This window comes from Falco biarmicus, chromosome 1, assembly GCF_023638135.1.
Source record: "Falco biarmicus isolate bFalBia1 chromosome 1, bFalBia1.pri, whole genome shotgun sequence".
Classification (NCBI taxonomy): Eukaryota; Metazoa; Chordata; class Aves; order Falconiformes; family Falconidae; genus Falco; species Falco biarmicus.
In genome coordinates this window covers 123702041-123729074 of record NC_079288.1, presented here as the reverse complement: position 1 = coordinate 123729074, position 27034 = coordinate 123702041, and the positions used below count along the sequence as shown (strand labels likewise).

The 27034-nt window shown below is 40.8% G+C and overlaps 1 protein-coding gene across 8 annotated transcripts in view; it reads left to right on the top strand.

The window, feature by feature from the left end:
• TENM3 (teneurin transmembrane protein 3) overlaps positions 1 to 27034 on the top strand; it is a 323364-nt gene that overhangs the window by 58349 nt on the left and 237981 nt on the right. The window contains exon 1 of one of the 8 annotated variants that reach the window (XM_056326385.1): positions 24988 to 25066. The exons of the other annotated variants lie outside the window; for them this stretch is intronic. The gene's annotated coding sequence lies outside the window, so the exon portion shown is untranslated. Of the gene's footprint in view, positions 1 to 24987; positions 25067 to 27034 lie in introns of those variants that run through there. 8 annotated transcript variants of the gene reach the window in all.

Genomic DNA, 27034 nt, shown 5'->3' with positions numbered 1-27034 from the left:
CAAGTCATCGGGTGGTAAGATGGTGCAGTTCCCTCATTAGCACCAGGACACCAAAGGTTGTTTTAGATGGATAGAAACACTGTGATACCTGCTTATCCTTGCTCAGAGAAACTTCTTCCTACTGGCGTCCCTCCTGATTCCAAGAGGGAGTAGGGATGTATACGGGGTTGGGCCAAGAAATTATGTTTGGGGCGGAAAGGTTTTCCGTGGTGCTCTAAAGGAACTTGTGGGCATGGAGCGGGGGACACATGGGGGCAGGGGACATGCTGTGGCATGGCTGCAGTGTCTTTGGATGTGGTGGATGGCAGTGCAGGGTCTTGCAGGAAGCTTTGGGGTGTCATGGGCTGGGGGGAAACAACAGGCCAGGCTACTGCGACATGGGGGAAGGATGCCAGGGTCGTACACGGAGTGGGAACGGTATGTACAGTGGAGCGGCAAAAATGTGTGCGGGGGTTTACTTTAAAAACTTACGTGCTTTTGAAACGTGAATGTACCTTAGACTTGAGCCAGCATGGTATTCTTTTTTTCCTTTTCTAATGGAACTTTGTGACCACTGCCCACCTCGTACCTGGAACAGCAGAAAAAAAAATAAAAATTAGTGGGTTGTTTGTTTTATTTTGTTTATGTTTTTGAAGGACATGAACAAGAAATCAGGAAAAATGTATTTTAATGTTTTGATTGCAAATTTATTTAGTGACTTAATCAGCCAAACTGACTTTTGAAACTGGGAAGGATTGCTATTTCACAACTTAGAAACATTCTTCCTTTCCAAATATTATCAGGCTGTTATTCCAGTCATATACTTAGCAGATTACAGAAAACTTGCGTTTAATTGCAGACCCCATTTACCTTTAGCTCATCATGTTTTTCAGGCAGCAAGTCAATGTGGAAGCATTTATGTAACTTCCCCCCCCCCCCCAGCCCATTATATCTGTCTTTGGTCATGGGTTTGCTCTCTTTAACATGTCGTAGAGGGCAAGCAGGTTACTAATCAGAGGGTTGAAGGAGACTTGCTGAGATGAGCCAGCCAATGTGAAAAGGCAAAGAAGAGCAGCGAAGAGACAAAGAGGAGGAACAGCAACAGCTTTCGCTACTATCTGTGTGGCCAGGGTGAGGTTAACCTGCATGTTTCTGGCTCATTTTGCTCCAGTTTGCCCTGTTTCAGCAAACCTGAAAAACACCTGTTCCAGCACAGGTTATTTTGGTAGGTGTTTGTCTAAGGTCAAACATTTCCTTAAGTCCAATTTGTGGTTTTGCCACTATAATATTTGTAATTGGTAAATAAAATAAAGGTGGCAGTTTTTCGGAGAAACCAGTGAAAAGACGGGGCTTATTTACACTGAGCAGTGAAAAGCAGAAACATCCCAGTTTGTACTGACCCCAGCTGATAGATCTGCGTGTTAAAAAGCAATGCTGCTGTCCTGCCACTTCAGGTGCAGAAGTCTGACCACATTAGCCAGGTGGTTCACCCAGACTGAAGTAACTTGTCAAGAGGTATGGCATAGTGCTAACGCACTTTGATGTTTTGCAGCTCAGAAGTGCTTGCATACTTGCCAGGTCAGGTATTTTAGCATCCATATGTAGACATCCGCTCTTGGATGTGTACTTTGAAAAATGTTTTTGTAATAAATGGAAGGCAGGCATGTATCTATTTTACAAAATCGGGAGCAAATACTTTAAGTTTTTTGTTAAGCATGCATGTTTTTAAACCTCTGGTTTCTGAAAACAGAGGGTAATCAAGGAATTCACGAATTGGGATGCGAGTTTGTCATGAATTAGTGGTTTAAGTTGCGTAAAGAATCAACACCAAAGGTACTGGCAAAACAGCTTAATATGAGTTTGTAGAAGGGCGGCTTAAAGTTCAGTGGCAAGGTTCACTCTGTCACTTACTACACGGACAACACGCACAAAGGAAGATTGAGCTAGAATGATTTACACAGAGACTGGAGGTGTAAAGGGAAAGGGAGACCCTCCCACTGAGTCACGAGGTTCAGAGTGGACTCCCTTGCTTTCTAAACTCCTCATAGAGCTTTGGTGCAGTTAGGTCCAATCTTAGTCTCAGACTTGGACAATGGTTTCTATCTAAGGTGGATCACGAGATTTTAGCAGCACTTAATCATTGACTAATTTAACATTTACAAAGCAAGGCAATAGGATTTAGTACAATCACAACAGTGACTTCATTACAGATCCCAGCTGGTAACATCTCTACTATACTTGCTGCAGGGTATCTAAATCAGTTCACACACGCACACAGACAGACACAAAGATAGGTATACCTGTGAAAAGTTCCCTGGGAGTTCAGTGAAATACTAGTTTCCGATGTCTCCGCAATTCTGAACAGGTGAGGTTGAGCCTTGAGGAGTGGAGGGTTTTGGCCTCTGAACTTCACAAGCTTGTGAGTTCATGAGCTCTGAGAGGCATCCCACGCAGGGGGAGATGCTGATCACAGCCCGCTGTGGTCCACTAGAGCTCAAAGGACCTCGTTTAGGACCACTGTTTATAGGGTCGCAAGATGATCAGCTGTAGTCATCAGTAAATTTCCATCTTGGCTACAATCTGGGTCGGTAATTTTTCAAAACTGCAGTTACAGTGGTACCGCTCCACTCGGGCTACAATTGAGGTAAGGAATGTTGCAAGTCGATGACTGGTTATTTCTGCGCGTGTTCCCCACCTTGGCCAGGCAACAGGAGTTCCTGGTATGGTCAGTGCCACTCCCCACCTCAGCCATGCAGGAGATCCTGGTATGGTCAAGGGGTGCTTAACCACCCAAGTGACTACACCACAAAGGCCAAGGCCACACAGGAATTCCTGAGATCCACGGAACAGGGGGACAGCAAATGCACCACCACAGCGTTGCAGATTCTTATTATCTTTTCATTACCATAGTTACTTGCGTATTGGTTGTATGGTAATTATTGCCCGTGTCCCACTGTTTTTACTGAGAAATGAGATTTGTTTTCCATGTAGAAATTTAATAAAAGCTAGCATATAAATACTAAGATAGAATAAAAAACACCCCTTACCCTTTTCATCAGGTGATACAACATTATGATATTAGCACCCATGTAGGTAGTGTATATAAATAGTTGTCCAGTCATTGAAATAATTGTGAGTAAATACCATGTTGTGAAAAAGCATTGTAAAACAATATGTAGCCTTTCAACTCATTTCTTTCATGTCATTTAATTCAATTTAAACCTGTTTGACACTGTCCAAGTTAACAAGTTACTCTCTTCTGTTCAGCACCTACTGGTGGCAACCCGTTAAATCAACATCTCATCCAGAAGCATGAAAGACCTCATTAAACCTACTTTCGTATGAGTTAACAGATCTCCAAATTAACCTTTCTTTAAAAATAAAATAAGGTAAGATAGTAAAGGTCAGCCTTTCTTACAACAAAGTTTGCTGACCACAGAGATTTTCAAGCCTGATGGCGCATTTGACTGCACGGTTGTCTCATCATTTTGGCAGTGATCTGTTTGATGCCAGCAAGGAATGCCAAGACTCTGACTGTCTGAAAAGTGTTAACATGTACTTTTTTTTTTTTTCATTTTTTTTTAAAGCAGGAAGTGAGAAGTGCAAGGGAAAATGTCTTTACATTCATTTTTTCCCAACATCAGTAAATTGTTGCTGTGAAACAACTTCTGCTAATAATTTGGAGGGAGAAGTGCTCACCTCTCCATTCACTTGCCAGCTATTTGAATGGCAATACAATTTTGCATTTCATGTTTGATTTATTCTGTTAGAATTCTCCTTGTTTCACTAACAAATATATATACAAATAAATATATTTTGACATAATAGTTGCAGAAAGATGACATAAGAAAGCCAGGTCTTACTTGAACCTGGACTGTTAACCATTTAAGGAAATTAATTAGACCTCTGAAGGTGAAAACTAAGCCCATATATGCTGGTAGTCATAATGGTATTCAGGTATGTCTGAAGATGTAGGGAAAATGTATCTTAAGCACATTACTTTTTCAGTATAGGGTATAGAAGCTAACGTGCTTCCAACAGAAATCACAAATATAATTCACGTACATTATACATAAAAGACAAATGATAAACATTTCCAAAATTTGCAAATGGGAACATCTATAAATAAAAACACTTTAGTAACATCAAAGAAAGGCAGAAAAAACCATAAAGCATTAAGAAGAAAAATGAAGATGCTAAGAGTTCAAATAGCATTTTAGTAACAACATTATTACAGCAACATCTTTAACTTTTGCATTTGAGCATGTTTCTGAGAGCACTAAAATCTGATTATAATACATGTGAAGTAATGAACAGTGCAGAGTGCAAATATTTGTAGCAAGGTGCAAGAGCAATTACTTAATACATTGGTTAAAATTACTGCTACGCTGAACCAGATGAATTTTTTTCTTGTAATTTTTATTTCAGTTTATACAATTCAAATAACAAATCATACGCTTCCATGGAAAGAGCGCATTGTATGGTCAAGGTGCGTTCTTCCCCCTTTTGTCACTACCTAATAGAACGTGTTAGCATTAGTTAAAGTAATCGGGGCTTGGTTCTGAAAACCTGCTCCACGTTGAACTTGAACGAGCATCGTAAAATTACACCAGGGGACAATGACTCATTAAGAACCTACCTATAATATCGAAGTGGAACAAAACTGTATTATCATGGGGACTTCAGTGGAGAGATTATGTTCTGTATGTCTTATGCTGTCAGTACTAAAATCCCTCTGACATTTAAAAAATCATAGATAACTAAAATATTGGTGTAATAATTTTTTTATTAAACATCATACTGATGGCTAAAAAAGAAGAAAAAAACCCCACAGTTAATGTTGGCTTAGGTGAGTGAACAGATTAATTTATGACTCTGTTAAATAGGGGAAAATGAAAACCAGGAAATATCTCTGTGTGAAAAACTGTAATGTAAAATCTCTCGGTAAGTTAAAAACCCGTTTTACAAACTTTAAAACAAAATTCAAATCCGAAACCTGAAATTATTCTTTCAGTTTTGTGCTGAAAACTGACTTAGCTAGGAAACAAAAAGCCCTGTGAAATAAACCAGTTTGAGGGGATGTGTATTTAAAAACAGCTGGACAAGTGTGTAATTTGATGATGACGAGCATATATCAGCTGAGAAATTCAGAAAATTGAAGGGGTAGGAGGACAAATTAGGGAGAAATCTGTGGCCAGTAAGTTTGGTGTTTTGGGGGGTTTTCTTCTTTCATGGGGCAGATGTTGGGCTTCTTGTTGGGGCCATTAAGATGAAAAGGAATGAAAGGAATCCTAACAATGTTTACCAAATTAGGCAAAATAGAACTCCCCAGAGTAAGGTAGAAAGTGCTGAAGCGTTCAATAAATACTTATCTTCTGTACTCAGATGGAGGAAGAGGAGGCAAAGAGGACAGTTCGATCATAAGATATTTACTTTTTCTATGGAAATATTCATTTGTAGTTCTTAATACTGGATGTTTGCAAGCACTGTGGCCAGATAACTTTATTTAGGAGTCCAAAAATACTAGTGAAACAACAGGTAGACATAAAGCAGATGAGTTAAGACTGCACACACTGATGCCAATTTCTAGTAAAGTTCCATTAAGAATATTAAAAGAGCTGGCTGATGAGCTCCTGCCGTTGTTAATGTTGATGACTATGAAGTTGTCTCACACTGGAGAACTTTTAAAGAAATTAAAGTAAGACAGTGTTGTTCCCTGTGCTTTATAAATACTGACCATGTATAATTTTACAAGGCTGACTGTTTTTCTGGAAAATAATTGACTGAATGATGCAGGAATCATTCATGTGAATTTTAACGTTAACATTTAACGTTCAGTGGCATTTTAGCATCAAGACTAATTAACCACTGAAACAGTCTCTGTGATTTTATGGAAGATCTTCAATTGCCAGAAGTTTTAGTCATGATCTTTTCTCCAAAAATCAAGTTAGAGCAGACACGTAACTAGTGGTAGTTCTGTGGCCGGTGTTCTGTGTGCTTGCAGCGATACCTTTGAGTGGGGCTTCCATTCGTAACATGCAAGATATGCAAGTCCATAAACCTTGGCAGGTTCATGCCAGATTACAATTGCATTCTTTATTTAAAAATCTTCATGAAGGAAGATACTAGGAAGCTTCTATAATGTCTGTTTTGTTTCCAGCAGCTGTCTTTAGGCTGTTCTTTTAGAGGCATAGTTACAATAATTGGTATAAAGTCTTTTTGAGATGGTAAGGAATGTGATACTTCAGACCATCTGCAAAATGGTGGCCTTACAGTAAAAATGAAATGAATAAAAGAAAGACTAGTTACTCACTATATTAATCTTTTTTTTTTTTCTCTGTCTATGATCTTTCTTTTACCTGTAATAGAGCTCTAACCTTTAAATGTTCTCTGAGTTGAACGATTTTTCATGATCCAGCTGTCTCAAGGTTGTTTTAGTTCAGTCTAATATTTCTTTTGATTCACTGTTGGGGTTTTTTTTTGAGCTATTATGGGATTTAACTCTTGGGCCAGACAGGGGTTAATAAATCATGATTTGAATAATTATAAAATGATTCCAGTTGAATAAATGAATGCGACCTCATTAGAAAAAATTCTTCAGGACAGTATTTTTTTTCCAACAAATAATTGTTTGGTGTTACTTTTCCATACCCCTTCTCCCAATAAAACATAAACATACCAAATTTCTTCTTCAAAAGAAAGATAGAAAAAAAAAAAAAAAAGCTGAATTGAAACATATTGATCTTTTCTTGATCTATGACTGTAACAGCTTTTCCCCTATGTTGTTATAATGGAAAATACAATTTATTTTTAAGGATGAGGCTTCATTCAGTAGGTAAGCCAATCCAATATTGGTGTGTATCAGAAGGGGATGATCCCGTCCCACTTGACTTCAGCCAGATGCTGTGGCCTTTCTTTTGCAGATTTAGCACTTAATTACACAGGCACAAAGCACGTCAGTTCACTGGGTGATCCAGGGGTGACGGTCGGTGTTAGCATACACCACACTGGTACCGCCTTGATCCTGAGTCTTGCTATGCAGTGGCTGTTATTTCTTGGCATTGGAGCAAGCTTTCATCCAATTTCTTAATGATCTGCTCGAGGCCATTGAGCCAGCAGAGTATTATTCCCAGCTCTTCTCCCCCCTTCCCCACCCCCTCCACCCCCTATTACTTTGGATAGTTTCCTGAAGATTAGTAGCTTGAACTTGCTCCCTGCAGAGCACAGTTGACACAACACAGGAGGCAGGGTTAGGAGAAGATGGACATAATTGCGGCAGCACTAAATATTTTAATGTCAACTTTAATGGAACTGTATCCAACCCCCCCCCAAAATTATCTTACATCACCAGCCAGCTGAACCAACTCACCCTGCAGCTGCACGGGCTCCTCTAACAAAGGGGGGAGGGGGAGGCAGGCAGGAATCCATGGCTTCAAGGGGTAGGAAGTGGGACCTCCCCTTCTGGCAGCCTTGGACTGGCATAGCCATAATATGAACCCACTGAAGGTTTACTGAAGAATCTGGAAGTGTCATTGAGTTTTACATCATCTAATTTGTGCTCGCGTGTACTTTCTCATCGCTCGTTGCAATTTGTATTTATGTTACAAAATTATCTGTGAGGCAGAGAAAGGAAGAAATTAATGCAAAATTAAAATCTGAAAGTGTAAATAGGACTTTTGATAAATAATTAACCTGTCAAAATGTCAACTTCAAAACTAAAGGTAAATTTATTTTAGATCCTCTTAGGGTCCCCAAGACCCCTGTACTCTCTCTTGTAGTACCCATAGCTCGTGGTACCGTTGTACCTTTATATTTGACCTCCTTTTCCTAAGAAGGCACAAGGCATAACAGGAGTTCATTGTTTGTTCACTTACTTGTTCCACCTGTATTCTATCCGGCTTCAGAAATGGGGTCTCAAGTTAGAGTGAAGGTAGATTTTACTGTTTTGATCTGGCGCTTGGATCGGGCAGGTAAGGGCCATTAAACGGGAGGGAGCAGGGCAGTTATTTCTGACATAAGTTATTCCTGCTCCAGAGCATCACTCGTTTCTTTCCTTTACTGATTCTCTTTTGTGCGTGTTTAACCATCGTTTAGATGTTTCAGGTTAACACCTTTGTTTCCACAAGCTTCCTTAGCATTGCTGATGTCCACGTAGGCTCCCAGCGGAGCGGGCGTGCTGTCAAACCATCCAGACGTCCCATGTATGTGAGCAACGCATGCGACTTCGCAAGTTCTGTTCATTGAAATGTGCAGGAGTTGATCTGCTTTAGGTAAATGTGACGGTGTCAGGACAGATCCAAGGAAAAGCAGCTTGTTCTGTTAGCTTGTTTTTACTCTGGGTGCAGTTATCATTTTCAAGCCATAGAAAGAGTGACTGATGGTCTGGCTCACTGCCTTCGTCTGGTATCCTGTAGCTTTCTTATCAGGTTATCCGCAGCAGAATCTTTATTAGGGAGAGTGAAAAACAAACATAGACTTGTTGGAAGCTACAGATTTAACTTCCTGTTAAGCAAATTTTTATTGCTTAGCTTTTATTACTTAAGTTTGTAGCTTTCCACCTCCTTGTCCTTAGGCAGGCACTGGAACACCCATTTCAGAGGTGAGGTAACTGTATGTCAGTCATCCCCTATACGCTGATGAATTATGAGTCAGTGCTGCATGATCCGAAAGCAGCCATGGGGTTTCTGAGTTTGATAAAAGTTGCTTTGTTTCCTTCGGTGTTTGTCAGAGTTTGAGTAAGGAGGGAGTATGTGTTGGTAATTGTGCTTTCAGGTATTTGGAATTACAAGCCCAGGTATAGAAATTAATGGTCAATGTTATGTTAAAATAGGAGTGTTACACTATTTATTCTCAATTATAAAGTATCAAATTAAAAGTAAACTTGTCCTTCTGTAAGGGACTTACTCTTCTGCTCTGTTCAAACAATTTTACTGGTGAGTTTATGGAGGTTGCTGGGATATGCACAGAGTCCTGTACTTAAAAGATAATAGTCACTTACTCTCCAGAGTCCTACTAAAGAAATAATGTTAAAAATTATTTTTTTCTCTGCTACTTTTGTCAAGCCACATTAATTACCTATATTTTACCTGAAAGCATCATTGCCTTTTCCCCGAGTTTTGACACCATGACAGGTTTTGTAGTTGAAAAACTGAATGTTCTAGCTCTGTGTTCTTGAGAATTAAATACTTCCATTTATCTTAAATCTGAAATTCAAAATGAATAAGTACGAAATCAGTAACTTCAAAATTAGTAATATAAAATATGAGTCAGCTAGTGAGGAATTTTTGTCTCCAGTCTATAATAAACAAATTCATGAATAAAGACACTGCTACAAATACAACCTTTCCTCTTATGAATTCAAAATTAAATATTATTGCTTTATGCATTTCATTTTCTGTAAAAGCTTTAGAGTGATTTATAGTCATTGCTTACGCAACTGTTAATATCATTGCTGTAAGGGCTTCACACTGGTACGACCCTGCCAGTTGGTCCAGGCAGCATACGAAGGCGTGAGCTTGGATCCTCCTTATCTTGTCCTGGAGCGTTTAGGAGGGAATTGAGAAATCTGAGCTCACCCCCACGAGCCCGTTGTCAGCCAACTGCTTTAGCATGTCCAATGTAACTGTATCGTCTTGCTGTTCTCTTGGCCTGAGGCCTGAGCCACTGTACCTACAAAAGTGTTTCTGCCCTTGCCGTGAGGTTATACAGCCCTGTCACGCACATCTTTTCATGTGGGAGGACTCTTCTGCTAGTACTGAATTGCTACAAGTAGATTTCCCATAGCAGAAGAGAAAAGAAAAAGGGATGTAACTCGGCGAGGAAAGGAATTGCAAGAGTTTCTTGAAGCAAGCAGAGTTCCCTTTATATTTGGTTATGTGTGGGTGCTCCTGGACTCTGGAACTAAACGTATTTCTGTGTGTGTATATATATTTATTTATTTAAGTGTGGGACTTAAAGACAGTAGTAGCGTTTGCAGTTATACACATTCGGCTACAAGCTTTCTCAATACCGCGAGGTAGAAATTCTCAGATGCTCTGTGCCTGTTATGTGCTTGTAAACCAGAACTGGGTTAATTTGTGCTCCGCTTCAGTTAGTTGTTTGTATCAGTTAAGATACTTTGTGATTAGTTCTCTACATATGTCACTATATGCTCTTTCCCCCCTGCCCCCGTTTCCTGTATTACTCACAGGAAAGGTAGGTTTACCCATCAAGAAGTGTTACTCTTGTATATATGATTACGTATGTAGGGAGAAAATAAATGAAATTACCATTTTTCCCTGGCAGTTCAGCAAAGCACAAAGAAAGGTATAGGTGAAGCTAGAACGTTCTGTAAGTTCATCTGCTTGTAGGCTATGGTTCATACCTAGATTTATTTTGCTTTATTTTGCAGTTCTAGGCATAAATACAGAAGGATTGTTAATGTACCATATCTTTTAAAAAACCAAAACTTGCAAATCAGTTTTAATTTCTAGGAACACTTGAGCACCACAAAAATGTGTGTAAAAGAAAGTATGTAGGTAAACAAAGAATACTGACAGCGATATGACTGAACTTTCTCCCACCCTCCCCTTGTCCATGTGTGGGATGGTATTTTATTTGGCAAGATCCTTTAAGAACAAATGGTAAGCTGGGGATGAGCAACGGTGGTTCAGCTGGGTGGCCGTTCCTCCTGTAGTTACAAAACTCAGCAAACTGCAAATGTGGAATTGCGTAAAGCTCGCGTTGAAAGGGATCCCTGTAACTCATCGGGTCCAACCTTCTGTTGAAAGTAGAGCCTTAGACTTAGGTGATTCAGGGCCACGTCTCAAGCCGACCACCAAGGGAAATTCCACCTTTTAGCTGGGCAGCTTATTCCAATTTTTAATTGTTCTAATAGTTAAGGGGTTTTTAATGTCCAGACAGACTATCCCCTCAAGCAGCTTGGAGCTGATGCTTTTTGTCCTGTCACCACACACCCTTGTGAAGAGACTTCCTCCATCTTCTCTATAACCACATTTTAGGCATTGGGAGACTATGATTAGCTCCCTCTGAGCCTTTTCTTCCCAAAGCTGCATGAATCTCTTCTTCCAACCTTTCTTCATGTAGCAAGTTCTCCAATATTTAAATCATCCTGGTGGCTTTCCACAAGGTTCTCTCCAGCTTGAGCTGGAAGGATCAAATTCTTGATGTTTTCCTACAATCATCACCTTGAAAGTATTTTAAGAGGGCAACGTATATGACTTTGAAACCTGTCAGTTTAGTGCTACATTGTGTGTGTTATCATATACATTATTTAAATCTGTGATTTATGTAAGTCTTTGTGCATGTCCTAAATAGGCTATGAGTTTGTATTTATTATAGCTGAAGACATCTACATTTTGATGCAATGTTTAGCAGAGTTAAGGCATTGTAATTATGTACGTCCATGCTTTTTCTTCTATACTTTATATCGTATGTGTACTAAGGTTTGGAGGGGTGGGAGTATAGACCTTCCTTTTTTTTTAAACAAAGAAAAAGGGAAAAACCTATTCATTTGCCCTCTTATGTTTCCCACAATGCAAAACTGCTGTTGTACCAGCTAGGGCTGAACAGTGAGCAGTGGTTTTAAATAATCAGCTGCATAATTTAAGTTATTTTGAAGCACGAACATGGCATCAGTAGTGTTGTGTACTGCAGTTGAACTGCAATCCCAGAAGTAATAGAAAAGAACTTTTTCAAGGAAATCCAACCAACAAAATTGTACTATCATCTTAAGACAATGACTGACGGCATTTGTATTACTTATATATCCTAAACGCCGATGTTCCCTGACTCACATTAACCTCTTTCACAAGGATCACGAATCTTCAGAGGATCTCCTATATCTATGTAATTTACTCTCTGTCAAACATATAAAACAAATCTCAGTAATACTTTCCGTTAGGGGAGGAAAGAAGATCTCCCAACATGGCTGGCCCTGCAGATCAAACAGATGTGAAATCCTTGTTTCAACACCCATAACCATGGTTAGACTGATTCTTGGTTAAATACATTAGCTCAGAGAGTCTGTTACAGGTTTGGTTTGGGTATTTTTGTTTTGTTTTGTTGTGTGGGTGGGGTGGGATTATTCTGTCGCAATATTATTCATAGAGATTTTGTAAAACTGCATGAAATAAACCGGGGTAAGATACAGCTACTGGTGTTTAGTTTTAGCTCCCTTAAAAAAAAAAAATATCAGCAGAAATCCCAGGCAGCAAAATATTTGGGAAAGTTTTAACTCTTAAGTACTTTCTTAATTGTTGCTATCATTTCTTTCTTGTTATTGTGCCAGGCTGCACTGTGTGAATTGTAGCTTATCCTGCTTCACTTATACTTCTAGATCTCCCCTATATCTTCTCCGTATTTCCTGGTTTGTAACACAGATCTTTGCTTCTGAGTAGTTAGTTTTTAACTTCCCAGTACTTACGTGATGCTAGAAATATTCCAGTACAATGACTAACAGTGCAGGTAGACATATTTTATCTATGTCCTTCTTTTTGCTTATGAGCATGGTTTTGTCCTTTTTGCTATACAAGAACGTATCTATTTTTGCCTTACAATGTAATTATTTTAAATACTTTTTCATCCATAGTTTTGAATCTGACATGGTTTAACCTCAGCCAACAACTAAGTCCCACACAGCTGCTCAGTCACCCCCTGCTTCTGGTGGGACGGGGGAGAGAATCAGAAGAGCAAAAGTGAGAAAACTGGTGGGTTGAGATGAAGGCAGTTTAATAGGTAAAGCAAAAACCACACAGGCCAGCAAAGCAAAGCGAGGAATTCACTCCCCACGTCCCCCGGGCAGGGGCTCAGCCATCCCCAGGGCAGCCGGGCCCCGTCACACGTAACGGTGACTTGGGAGGACAAACGCCGTCACTGCGAACGTCCCCCCCTTCCTTCTCCTGCCCCCAGGTGTATCTGCTGAGCATCGGCTGCCCCTTGGGCCAGCTGTGTCCAGCTGTGCCGGCTGTGCCCCCCCAGCTCCTTGTGCCCCCCCCTGCTCGCTGGTGGGGGGTGAGGGGCAGAAACGGCCTCGGCTCGGGGTAAGCGCTGATCAGCGATAAGGGGAACATCCCTGTGTTACCAGCTCTGTTTCCAGCACAAACCGAACCCAGAGCCCCATACTAGCTACTGTGAAGAAAATTATCCCAGGCAAAACCAGCACAGAATCTCACTCTGTTGGCATTACAGAGTAGAATTTGACAGCTAGGTAAGTCCTTTTTAAGAGCTTATTTTGCTAGGAACCATTTCCTGCAAAGAAAAGCAAAAAGTGCGTGAGGTCCCATTTAAACCAAAAAACTGAAAGAGAACAACTCTTCAGCACCACATTTCCTAAACTTCCTTTCCAATACATAATCAAATTCTAGGAAAAGTTATTTGGGATTACACCCAGAGCTTCTTTCCAGACTGTTGCTCTTTTTTACGTTTTTTCTGTATTAGGAAAAGATCTGTGTACCCACGTATTTAAAGACTAGTTTTGGTAGCAGAGTAAAATGTACAGTCTTTCACCACTATGAGAATATAGGTTAAATGCCTCCTTCAGGGAGTATGACCTGTGTAAAAATTTAATCACGGTCCTACTTATACCACTTAGTTACAGTATCACCAGACCAATTTAGCAACGTCCAAGGTTATCAGAAGTCTGGGCAGAACGAAGTCCAGAGTTACTCGCTTACCCTAGAAGTTGCAGTAGCTCAAATTTGAGAGCTCTGAAAACAACCACATTGCTGCTGCTGTTATTGTAGCTGGGCTGTGGACAAATGTAATTTTAGTCTCTGATGCTGTCAATCTGGCATCTTTCACTACTCACAAGTAGTGATTTTATTCTATAAAAATTTAATCTGTCTGCTGTATCTTACAGGGTGGTTATGTAGAAAATGATGTATTTAAAAAAAAAAAATCAAAAATTGTTGTTAGAATTAGGGCAAAGACTCCTAAAATGTTTTTAACTATGGGAGGACAGACTTGAAAGCCAGTGCACAGTGCCAAACTCTGGTATTGAAAAGTTCTGGCTGAAATACTGGGACATATAGATAATATGGTCCCAGACAACTTGCCAAGGAAACTGCAGTCAGAAATGTAGGAAACTGTCCAAGATTAGGCCTTTAAACATGCTGCATTCATTACCAGCAGCTGTGCATATAAGAAGTGTTTCTTTATTCCACACAGCCAAAACCACTGTGGCCTGTCACTGTCATTTTTATAGCAATTTGCTGACTTTTTAAGAAACAGGAAAATACTTAGCTAAAACAGTTGAAATTACTGACAGAAGATAATTTAAGGGAGTTTCAATGGCCTCTGAGTGTGTATTGTAGAACTATGGTGAAGGACACATATATTTAAGATTTTACTACCTGTAATAAAACTCACCAAGAAAGTAAAAAATTGTGTTCATAATAGTTTAGTGTTTACTGTTAGTCACAGATACATACCTTAAAAGATTCCTTAAAAAGCCAGAAAGGAGAAAGTGGTATGCCAGTAGTAGTAGTATTATTCTGAGCATTAGGATTTTAAGTTATTGATATTTTCTTTTGAGATAAATTCAAATAGGCCTCCATTAGGGGGAGTTACACATTCATCACTAAGTGCTTCAGATTTTCAGACACTGTTTGGTATGGTAAGATTCTCTCTTGGATGTTTTTGTTAACTTTTAAAACACTGTTTCTGCTAGTACCACCTTGTTCCTCTGTAGTGGGACACATTTTTAACTTGTTTAATCAGCATGCAGAAATCTGCAGCAAAGAAGGTGGTCCAACTTTATCAATTTCTGAATATTTCAGGGGAAAACCCCCATAATTATAATAGTAAAAGTATCTTTATCAATTGGAGGATTTTCCAGAATGAAATATAGATGGTAAGATTTAGAAAACCTGGAGCAAAATTCTCTCACTCAAGCAGTTTTTTTTCTTCACCCATCTTGGTTCTTTTTTTTTCCGTCTTTGAAACTGCTTCTGCCTCAGGGTAGTTCAGGAAATCTATCAGTGTCTGGTTTGTTTACTTTGGTGCAGGAGAGTTTTAAATAGCAATGTGACCCTTGTGCTGGATGTTAGCATGAGTGTTATCAAAAAAGCAAAGAAAACTGATGGATTTCTGCTGATAAATACCTGTGCCAGGCTTTGGAGTATAATAGTTTTAGGTGAGGTATTGAAATCATGTAGTTACATGCCTAAGCACTCTCCATCCAGCTAAGCTCCTGTGTAATGTGGATAGTGACAGATCCCTTTCCTTCAGAGAACTGAGAACCACACCGGCTGTATTCTCTGTGGAGTAAGTCCACTGCACGTTTGCTCCACAATTACGGTAGGAGCCACGGTGCCCTTGCATGGCCCTTGGAGTACTTTTGTCAGTGTCTGTGATCCAGCTGCTGGAATCACTGGCTCCTGGGAAACTTCAGAAGAACTTCTGGGAGGCCACATGAGTAGAAAAAAGGACTTCAAACACCGACAGTCTAGGGTTCTGGTATACACATTTGAGGGCTTGTCTCAAAATGAATGCCGCTATCAGTACTCTGCTCTTCAGGACAGTGCTTTACCGAAGACTTTCTGTCTCACTCCCTCAAAGTTATCACAGAGGAAGGTGGACAAGATGAGAAAGGACAATTCAAGGTGGGGAGGACAGCAGGGGAGAGGGAGGGACGAACTGATGGCAGCAAGTTCCTGAAGTTCATCTTTCAACAGCCACCATCTTTGCCTAGAGAGATGACTGAGTCATGTATGCGTAGATAATCCTCATTGTAGAAAAAAGTATTTGGATCTTTGGGTGGACAGAGGGATGTGAGAATAATTTTGTTTGCCAGCAGTGCACTGAGACATTAGATGTGGGATAGAGCTCTTTCTTGTAATAAAATTAGTATTTTTCACCTACATTTTTTATGCTGTTTTAGAACAAGCTTTTTTCCATACTCTTCTACTATTTTGACCGCGCTTCAACCAAGTACTGAGCAAATGCAGTGAGAAGAGTATTTGAAGTCTAATGAAGCAAAGGCATCCCCAGCAAAAGGGAAGGAAGGAAAATAATCCCAAAGTATGGGAACTTCTTGAGAAAGGGCGATGATGCTTCTTGCAGTATAATAGGTGGCAGGAGGAAGCTAAGGCAAGTTGTGTGTGTGCAGGGAAACTTCAGGAAACACCGCAGTAGAAAGCCGAGTGAACTCTTTGAGGTACTGGTAATGCTGTATCTGCTTTTTTAGCAATGTTAAGGACAGCTTCTATAAATTCAGTTATTTTCAGGACATTTGCAATAAAAGCTGCATTTTTACTGAATGTTTTTCTTATCTTTGAATCCTTCTCCAGCAGGCTCGGCTCTGACCATCTCAGATTTTTGGCCTCAGAACTGATACAGTCACACTTGCCTTTTCAAACATAGATGTGGCTCTATCCTTCCATGCAGGTTTGCATGTAGGCTTTCACTTTGCACGCTTTGCTCTTCAAGTTTAAGCACATGGTGGGTGGGAAGAAGAGGGCGGGGGGGACCCTTTCCTGTGACTTGGGTCGATGCATCAGAAGAGAAGAACTGCCTCGTGCCACTGGCTTTTGTGTGCCCTCAGTACATAAATACATACTATATTTAGTTTCTTTATTTTCCTTTAGAAATACCTTTTACGCTGCATATTCTACCACTTGCTCACATTTTAAGGGCTCTTCTATGAAAGAATTCAGCTGGCCTTTGAGTTCTTTCCCTTGGCAGATAACACCAGAGCCTGCAAATCTGGCAGTGCGTGTGGGAAGGTTTTTAGTGATGTGCACTGTTAGTGAAATAGTTGAGATGATGGAATTAGGAAATGATGGTGATAAAGTTGGCTGCTGTGAAAAAAAGCAACTGCACAACAAAGCCAAACTCCGAGATTTCTGAAGCTGTTTAACACACATGGATCCATGGCGGTCAGACATCTACGCAGTGGCGTGCTGAGCAAATAAATGGAGTGCAGGGAAGTGGTAGCAGGAAGAAAGACTTTAGGGACTATCACATGTGACAATTTATATGTAATAACTGTGTGCTGGAAACTTGAGCAATGGTTAGCCTGGCCTGAAGTAAGTAGAGTCTAGAAAGTGGTTGTAAGACCTGCTGTACAGACATGGCTCGGTGTGTGAGCACAAGGTGAGCAGACTCACTGGGATGTAGTAAGCACAGCAAATAATCCCAAAGTATAGATAAAATGCAGGAAGAAATATTTTCTTCTCTTTCCTCCCCTCTTAAGTAAAGGGTAACTTTACGTTCTTGATAGCATCTATGCCCTGTTTCTAAATGTGCCGCGTCTACCGCTATGGAGTAAAATTATTTCACTAGCAGTTCAGCATGTTGGCAAATATTAAGTGTGTTGGGTTGAATGTGGAAAATGATCACCTGCTATCTAGGACAATTAATATCCAATAAATCACTTAAAGGTGTGCCGTAAATGCAATTCTAGATGCACTATAGCACTTAGTCTTGTGCCTAACAGCCCAGCTATCACGAGGCATTCATCATCTGCCTGAAGTTGTACCATGGGAAAGTTTGTTCATGTAGGCAGTTCTGAGTGTACATAAAGCATATATAATCCCTGTTCTTATGGTTTATGAAACCTCTTCCCCCCCCACCCCGAAAAGGTGATAAAGTGTCTACTTAACATCAGCCTGCAATGCTTTTTTTAATATAAACCCAAGTTAATATTTTGGAAAGCATTTATTTTATTTTAAATGTATGGCTTTTATAACCATTTTGTATATAGACCACTTGCAGGGATACGGCTCATACCAGGTGTCAGAGTAGTGTGAAATAATTTTTATGCCACCTTTCCAAGGCAATAAATGTCATATAAGCATACACAAGTGTAGATATAGTACTTTTAGATGAACACTCTCAAACTGTATGTTAGAAATCTGTTTGACAGACTTACCCAAAGGATGACACTTTTTTCTGATCTTGCCAAAGCAGCAACTGTGTAAAATGAAAATTTGCTCTGGTGGTTGGGTTTTTTTCCCCAAGGAGTTATGATGTAAAGGGAGGGAGGAGAAGCTGTAATTAGAAGAAAAGGAATGGTTTCTTTCTACAGAGAAAAAAAAAATTCTGACCAAAATGATACAGCGAGTTTTCAGTCATCTACCCTACAATAAAAAGACAAAATAGAAGATGAAGGACAGCAGCAGCTGAACCCACAGGCCCAGCCACATAGTTTCTGTCATGATCAGTATAATGCTTATTCCAAGAAATATGTGAAATATTTTTTTGTGGGAATCACACGGATATTGATTTTTTTGTGTCTGTGCCTCTGCTTTTAAATTATCTTTTGAAAGATGTCATTCTTGAGAAGTACCTTGAACTTTTTTTATTTTTTTTTAAGACGATCAGAATACAAGTAAAACTTTTCTAGAGGTATGAGATTCCAGCTTCATCATTAAGAAGAACAGGGTAGGTTTTCCTGGCACTTGTTCTCTTATACCAATAGGATTGTTCTGCTGGTGGTCTTTACCAGTTCTAAGATATTCACAGTAGGGTAGGTTTTTTTCACAGAAGCTAATTCTCTTTGTCAGACCTCTGTATGAAATTGTTTTACTCTAAATGGATTGATTGTTTCAAATAGCCTGTAGGTGCCTTGTTTTTTATCAGATGTCCTGTATCTCAGGAGTTTACATACTAAATTGACCACTTTTTCTTTCCATTTACTTTTTTATGTCACTTTCAGTTGCAGTAAATATCTTCCTCTCTCTCTTTCTGACAAAAGTATAAATTTTTAAATAAAAAAAAAAAAATAATCCAGTAATTCAGAGGGATTTAGAGCTGTGGACCCAAGTATTAAATGTAAATCAAAACTTGGTCAGTTAGAAGCTGCTTATTATGAAGATTAGACAGTCAGTCTCCTGTTTGGAGCATTAGCTGTGCAAGCAACTGCTTCTTTGCTGCCTTCTCCAGATGAAAGCCTGTGAGTAGCAGCTGCTGATAGAGGTTACTGGAAAAATGGGAAAGCAGTATGAAAAATTGAGGAAGGTGCCACAACTGTGCATGTTTTAGGATTTTTAATAGTTTTCTCTTTGGGATCCTGAAGTGTGATGATGCACTGAAATGAGTCTCGCAAGATACAAACAGGATTCAAATTCATAGCGAATTCAGTTTAAAGAGAGGTACAAGGCTCAGATTATAGTTGGATTTTTCTTTCTTCAGTGAAGGGTTTAAACTTTTTCCTAAAGTACTATTGCCTTTTCCTCTAAAATCAGGTAAAATGACCTGAAAATATCAGAGCGTTATTTTTTATTGCTTTACCTCATTACTGTTATTCATACAGCAGTTCTCCTGAAACAAATAGGATTAACTTTTTTTTTTTTTTTGAGGGGGGGGATATTTTTTTCAAAGCACTCATTGATACAGCATCTAATCCCCCAGAACTTTTATGAAAAAGTTATCCTCCTCATCACTTAGCTGTATTATAAATTAAGGAAAGCATATATGCTTGGTGTTTCCAAGATCTGTGTTAATTATTCAAAGCATATGTGCCTTTTTTCTCTGCTGGCTAAATGGTACTGTCTGCATTCAAATGCAGGAATATATTAGTGAAAAAGTAACTAAAACTACATAAGTACTATGAAAAGCATCATGATCAATATTTATGCCTTCAATAATTCATATTTTGGAGACCAAGATACTCAATTTGCGTAATAACTATAAATTTGTATTTTCCCATACCTTTATTTATGACAGAAATTAGAGTAGGATGATTCTAAGCAGGGCATTGTACTCTTAAACCGCAAAATTCTAGGTGTTGTTATTTTTGCATTTTTTACCTTGCCATACACTGCATTGAGCTTGCTGGGAAATTTGTCAAAGAGCAGAGGAACATTGTTTACTTCAATATATTAATCCACAGCATTCAAAGATCACAGTACAAACATACACTGCATTGGTTTTTTTCTTAGGAAAGAACTATTTTGCTTCTTAGGAAAAAAAAATCCCACATATTATCCACTTATTTCCAAGAAAAGTGTCATAAAGTTTCATAATTCAATCCTTTTTTGAAATGACTCTATTTTTGCTATGACTCTTGCCCTACCCCAGTTTCATCTACTTGCTTACGATTTCCACTTGTATTTTTTAGTGAACTATTGATCTGAAACTGCAAAATTTTTAATACGCTTTTGGAAGAGGTTATAAAAAATAGACTTAGACTTCATCTTTGTGAATGAAAAGGAAAAAAAAATCACTGTTTTCAGAATTGAAAAGTGAATCTGTTGGCTCATTCATGGTCTTGGCCTGTTCTCATTTAAATCGGCATCATTACTGCATGAAAAATGGCTCATCCTAATCTGTACTTGTGAGAAAAATCTAGTCACTGTAGTGTACTATTTAAATGCTAAAGAACTACAAGATGTTTTACATGTGCATGTATTTGGGTACATGTGCTTTCTCATGGGAACACATTATACTACTAATCCTGTTGATATCAGATAGTAGTATTCTTCAGACTTTTATTTCTAGACAATAATTTGCCTTTTAAAAATATAATTCCAGCAGGAACTGGAAAGCTAAATTATAAATACTTAAGTCTGTTTTGTAAAACAGACGTGAGAATCTATGTTGCTGTTGTAAGTGATACCTTATCTGACAAAAATCTTTCTCTCGGGTAGTGTTTAAACTTCATAGCTTCATACCCAGCTTTTTTTGTAGGGTCATAAGCAGAACTGCTCCCAAAGCAGTGTACTGATACTGTGCAATTTGAGCTTCCAGTTAAGATACTCCATTCATGCTTGTTGGTAATGCACGTGCAGACAACAGTATTTCTTGAAGTACACCTAGCATTTCAGTAAAAGTAGCTGTAACACTAATGAACTGTTTATGATAGCATGTCTTAACAGGGCACTTAGGCTGCTGCTATTCAAATAAGTGAATTAGTATTTGGCTAAAAAAGTGTTTGTTCCCTTTTAATAAAAGCCACTGGTCGTCATTACTGTTGATAAATAGCTGAAATTACTACCTTGATGATGAGAAGAAGAAAGGTTCAGCAATTAGGGTAGGCCTCAGAAGGTTATCCGAGGCATCATGTTTTCCCTCTCCCATAGTACTACTTTTGTGCTATTGGCAAATCAGCTTTGTGTCTCCGTTTGCCATGTTAAAAATGGGCATAATAAAGCTTTCTACTTTGGCCTGATGGTGCTGAGAGAAGATAATAGCAAGGGCTGAACTGTTACGTGCTGCAAGGAGCACAGCTACTCATACCTGGGACACTCGGTAATGACTACCCAGAGCCACCTCCGGTGTAATGTCTCAAGTCCTTTCCAAGCGTCAGCTTGAAGTCATGGGATTACCAACATTTCAGTTCTCTGTGATAATACTTATCTTTAATAGAGAGTGAGTATGGCTGGTTGTTACTAACTTTAAATTCCTGAAAACTCGACACAAGTTCAAATGCAAATATAAAAATGAATCATTGTGACTAAGCTGCGATAGCCCTCCCTCCTCAACCAAATGCAAACCAGGCAGTTTGAAAGCTGAAACAAAGCACTGCTTCCAGAAACTAACCACATGCACAATTCTCCTGTTTTCATACACTCTGGAAAAATATGAAGTATGCAACATGCCATGAAGGCCATAAAATTTCAGCTCTTCTGGATCAGGGAAGAGGAATCAGTTCCAGAAGCTTTTGAGTTCCCACGAAGAACATCCTGTTAGCAGTTCCTCACCCTTTTATACTAGCAAAGCCCCAGCTTAGTTGTTTTTACTGATTTAAATTGTGGCAATATGACAGAGAGAGAGAGAAAATCTTTCACATATGCCAAGGCGAGCTGTGTGGTACCGCCTTTCCGTCCTTTAAAAAAAAAGGAAGTTTTCAGGTGACCCTGCCGGTGACCTGGAAAGGCCACTGTGACTTGAGTTCAGCAGGGTATGGGTGTCTCTTGCCCATGAAATGCGGCTTCCAGTAAGGAGAGTAAAAGTGACTTACCATCATGATAAATGTACCTGCAGATAGCTGCATGGATTAACACAGCTCTAATTTATTCCACATTAAGAAAAGGACTATAATGAGTTATTAATAAAGAAAGACTAAAAATGGGTTCAAATTCAATGGTTAATGCTCTGCGTAATTTACTTTAATAATCCTTCTGACCAAATAATTAAAAAAAAAAAAAGTGCTTCTCTCTTCTCCCATGAATGAAACATTTATGATATTCTTCCCCACCAGCCCCCCCACCACCCCCAAGTTTTTGTTTGATCTTTGTACTGTTTGGGCATGAGCAATGTCAGCCTCAGGTGTGGTATCTGTGCTGGAGTTTGCTTCACCCCCATCTCTCTACTCCTTAGAAATATTTTCCTAAGCAAACATCTATGTTTCAGATGTCTTCAGTGTTGCACCTAATAGATTTCATAAATCATTTGTAATGACATTAATGGGACAGTGGAATCACAGCACAGGGGGCATCAAAGCAAAGGAAAATTCTGTTGCAGGTGGCTGAAAATGGAGAGAAGAGGATCCACTGCAGTGACATCCAGGTCTGTTCCTGGGCGGAGGGATCAGGGACAGCCAGTTAAAAAAAGGTCAGCCCTGATGTAATTCACAGAGGCAGAATCTTACTTTTTTTTGTTAGGCTGCAACCCTCAGTGAATGCACAGTGGTACGTGTTCATAGAAAAATGGTAGAGAACACATAACTGGGTAGTGACAAGGTAGCTTTCTTTTGGAAAGAGGGATTGTCTAAATACCTATTGCCTTCCATAGCATCGGGCTCTTGAAGGACCCAGTGTCCCGCTTCCTGCACAAGTCCATGGCAGTCTTCTGTGGAGGGGCGCAATTACAGATACCTTCTGAGGGCAGTAATTCTCAAACGAGCTCTAGAACTCTGCATGAGCTAACTCCCAAGCATCCAGTTCACGTTCCTCTTTCTCTCAAGATCTGTAAGGCTGTATACCTGAATTAATTATCTTATTTTTCAGCGGCAGAAAGTGCTGCTTATCCATAGCTTCTCTGTTCAAGCATTTTGGAAAATATTTGCATGATCTAATACCCCATTTATTACAACCAGCTAGACCTCTTGGAAGAGATGCAGAGAATACGAGTGTTGCTGCGGAATTGCTAGACGACTTGCTTCCTTAACTGACTATGTTAGTTCATGGTTTTATCTCATACCTCTCTTCTTGGCTGCTCTTGCAGCTGTCACAGACGTGAGTCTGTCCAGAATTTGAACTGCAAAAAGCTTCTAATTTTTAGTAAAATACTACCACCCACCCCCCTAAAGCCTGAGCAAATGACAAGTCGATGGTGACTATACTACAGTTTCTCCTTTGTGCCAAGTCAAAGCAAGCGTAGTCCGTTGCGTATCTAACTTGAAGAACCTCAGTTCAAGATGTCATATTAGTGCTACTACATGGGGATTTTTTTCAGTATTTTCCCCCCATTGCCAGACAAGACTGCCCTCATCGGGGCCTGGCTACTTAGGTCGTTATTTCCTCCCATTTCACAGAATTTTACTAGTTTAGTCTGTATAGTCTTTGTTTCTCTAGGAAGTTGCAAATGAACACTAATTGTGTGAGCTTTTTGAGTATTAAATTTCTTATGACTAATACGCCTCAAATATGTGCTTTTATTGCAGCCTTCCACATAGCAGTGTTGAAACATACTCTGGAACGGTATTGTCATCCCTGGAAGTATTGTGTAGTCATTAACAGTATCTTGATCTGATTTTTGGCAGAATGTGGCTTCTGGTTAGCTGCTGGGATAACTTGGCCTGTGTTGACAATGGATCTTCTAATAGGGTGCGTGGAGTTAAGGTTAGTTGGTATTAGCAAAGGTCTAAGGTGAAAAAAACACGAGGTACTACTACATACCACTGTACTTTCTAAGCCACCTCGGAAGTCGGTTGTCTGTGTAGTGGTGTTAAAAATTGAGTTGGAGTTTCAAAGGAAAGTTTCAAAGGAAATCCATGTTCCACAGGGGGGTAGTTTAAAAAAAACATAAATTTAAAAACTGCTTCTTTTGCTGAAGACAGAGGCACTAACTTAAGTTTGATTACCAGCTGAAAATAGGATTTTCTGTTTTGAATGAGTACCTTTGCATCTGCATATTTTGTAGGCATCTAGTTGTTCTGGCTCTGTACAGTTTTTCAGAAATTAACGGTGCGTAATGCGAATGCTGTGTGCTGTCTCTATTATTTGATAGCTTTATCTACCGCTACGGTGCATAAGCAGTGCGCCAGATTCTGTGTCTGCGTGTCCCAGGCAGATCCGGCTGCAACTCCAAAGGCTTCATTAGGAGCGGGCTTGATTATAAATTGTCGAGTGTTTTGCAGTAAAGGCGAGTTTATTTATTCTGCTCGTGCCCACGGAGGTGTGAAGGAGCCCGGGTCCCCGGGTGGCAGATGCGGGGGGGGCGGTTCCCGCGCCGCGGCAGCGCAGGTGGCGCCTGAGGAGGGGGCGGCCGCCCGTGCCGCGGCCCAGGCCTCCCCTCAGCCGGCCCGGGGCTCCCCTCAGCCCGCCCGCGGTCTGTCAACACCGACTGACGGCTCCTTCCCGCAGTGCCGTACGGGCTTCGGTGCCACTTTGTGCGGGAAGGAGCGCGGCGGTTAAAGTTTATTTTGTGTCACGGGAAATCTCCGCTGTGCCACCAGCCCCTGAGAGCCGCACGGCCCCGAAGCGGCCGCGTCCCCCCGCCCGGCCGTGCGCCGCGCCGCGCCGCACGAACAGAGCGCTCCGCTCCCGGCGGGAAGGATCCCTCAGCCTCTCCCCGGAGATCCCGACCTCCCGCCGTAAGCGCTGGCGGCCGTTTCGCGGCGAGCCGCGGCCCCGAAAGGGTTACGCGGTGCCGGGCCCGGCCCCCGCTCCTCGCCGGGGAGTAAACACCGCCGCCTCGGCCTATCGCGACGGGCCGGGGGCGAGCGGGGCTCCGCCGGGCGGGCCGCCACACACGGGGCCGGGCGGCGCGGAGCGGAGCGGCAGGGCACGGACGCGCGGGGCCGGGAACGCCGAGGTGGGGCGCGGGGCGGGGCGGGGGCGGGGGGCGGGGGGCGGGGGCGGTGCGGGGGGGCGGCGCGGGCCGGGCCCGGGGGCGGCGCTGGCTCACTGGGCGGCGCGGGCAGCCCTGCGAGGAGCCGGCGGGGCTGCGCGTCGCGGGTTGTGCGTTGCCGAGCCGAGAGGTAACCGCGTTCCTCCTGCTGCTCGCCTGGCTGCTGAGAGAGCCCGGCCCGGTGCGTGGCTGGGATGCGGTAGGGCAGATTTGCGAAATCGGACGTGTAAGAAATGAGAAGTTTTTTGCGTAATTTGCGTTTGAGGTGTTGCGTCGCGCTGTGCGGTGTAAGCCTTTGAGCTCCCTCGCCGAACTCTGTTAGGCTGGTATAATGGGAAAAGTATCGAGTACTTCTAATTATTATGCTTCCTAGGGGCTGCGGTACCTGCTGTACGGGGGGGGTGTATGTCTTTGGAACAGACCGTGCTACTTCAAAAGTCTAGATAGAAAAATGTAACTTTACAACAGTGCGAATTGTGCAAAGAAAAGGGGGGGATCAGCATAGGTTCAGTCCTTCGTTTAAAGCTTAGTGTAATCTTTGACATTTATGTGGGCACCTGAAAAAATAAAAAAAACCCAACAAACCAAACCAACAAACCAACCCTAAAGCAGAGCTGTGCTATGGAAGTACAGTGCTGCTGCGAGCAGCCACAGCTCTGTCTGCTTCTCATTTAAAGTGCTACCTCCTCCTTTTTTGTATGCCTAATAAACGATACGTATAGAATATACAGCTGTGTCACAAAGTCATTCTGTATTTTTAAAGCTTAATATAATCAAATTCATTGCCTAAAGATGGTGTAGTTGAAGATTTGATCCTTTTTCACTGAAGTGGAAATACTTTCAGTAATTGAAAGCAGATTCACGTCTGGAGTTGTACAAGCCAAGGTTTTCATTTTTAAAATAAACCTTTTGTTCCCCAGCCTTAAATATTTCAGTGAGCCATCAGGAGACCTCTGTTTGTTAATTGCTAGAGTAGACTTTAAGGAAGGATTGGGGGGGACAGACACACACCAAAACCGTGAGAAAGGTATGTCAGCAATTAAATGTACTTAAAATTACAATGCCTTTATTCCAGTGCAAGAACATACCGTTGCAGCTTTTGTGCATGCTGCGTTTTAGTTTTCCTGTTAATTCATGTGGATCTTAATTTGAACTACCCGTCTGTCTGTGGAGCGTTTTGTTTTAAACCATCTTAGCTTTGTTCACCTTACTTGGCCCATTTGCCTTTTTAAATTTTTTAACAGTTTATTAAGCAAAAAAAATCGGAACTTTGAAGAATTCTGGGGGAATACTCCTCAGCTTCAGTAAACAAACCTGACACTTTGCAGTGATAGCTCCCCTTTGTTAACTTTGTGCCTGTTTTCTGGCCGTTACTGAGGAAAGCTTTCAGAAACCATGCCTTCCAATATTTCATCGATGGGGAGAGAAACTTAGGATGTGAACTACCAAACGCTCAGACAAAGACTGAGCTGCTTTCAATGTTTGTTACCAGCTTTGAAGGTAGAGAACAATGGAGGGAGAGGAAGGGAAGCACCTTCTCTCCGAAGCTCTCAAATCTGCGGAATAAATTCTCTAAAAATGTGTGGAAAAGTTACTGAAGATGGTGAGAAAGTCCCCTGTCTCTTAGAAAGTGTATTAATTGCTTCATAGACACAACGATCTGATGTTAAATACAGGCTATCGTTAAGATAAGAACCTATACATTTGCATAATGGTACTAAATAGGCCAGGTTTATTTCCCTGAACTTCTTAGTGATGTGCATGTAGCTGAGGTAGTTCACTTTTCCCTCTTTTCTTTCATAAGGTAAATCTTTTGATATATCCTCAGCAAGTTCAGAGGGAAGTATTTGAGTAAAGCCAGGGAAGGGGAAGGTGTTCAAACCGGAACAGAAAAACTAGCTTACCGGGTTGTTTGGTTTTGGTTTTTTTTTTCATCCATCAGATCGGGCCTCAAAACTCTCAAGCATCTCAGTAACTACAATGAGATGTTACACAATTTTTTGATTAATCGTTCTGCAACTCTGTGTGGAGAATGGCCTCCTAAACATCGCAGTATAGTTTCTGTCTTTCAAGGAGTTATAAAAAAAGCTACGTCACA